The sequence below is a fragment of the Nestor notabilis genome, unplaced genomic scaffold (genome assembly GCF_000696875.1).
Source record: "Nestor notabilis isolate BGI_N333 unplaced genomic scaffold, ASM69687v1 scaffold21950, whole genome shotgun sequence".
NCBI lineage: Eukaryota > Metazoa > Chordata > Aves > Psittaciformes > Psittacidae > Nestor > Nestor notabilis.
This window is the reverse complement of record NW_009910949.1, coordinates 3,817-4,212: the sequence shown is the minus strand read 5'-3', so window position 1 is coordinate 4,212 and position 396 is coordinate 3,817. Positions and strand designations below refer to the sequence as shown.

Genomic DNA, 396 nt, shown 5'->3' with positions numbered 1-396 from the left:
TTGGGTTTGTTTCTATTTATTTTGTGTCTGGGTTTGGGCATGGCCTTGGCTGGATGTGAGGCTGCTGCGATGTGGCTCCTTTGGCTCAAGCACCACTTGTCCATCAACGTTTGGACCTTGCTGCTCTTGGGGAGCACCTGGCTACCGCTGGCGGAAGGCAGCCCCAAGTCTCCCTTTAGGACTTTCCCGGTTTCAGACTGGAGCTTGACGCACTTGGTGGTCCACAACAAAACCGGGGAGGTCTACGTGGGGGCTGTCAATCGGATCTACAAGCTCTCCAATAACCTCACGCTCCTGCGGACGCACGTGACGGGCCCCGTGGAGGACAATGAGAAGTGTTACCCTCCGCCCAGCGTCCAGTCCTGCCCGCACGGGCTGGTCACCACCCACAACGTG

The 396-nt window shown here is 58.1% G+C and overlaps 1 pseudogene; it reads left to right on the top strand.

The window, feature by feature from the left end:
• The first annotated feature begins 62 nt into the window (after positions 1-62).
• Positions 63-396, top strand: part of LOC104404101 — a 1,242-nt pseudogene continuing 908 nt past the window's right edge.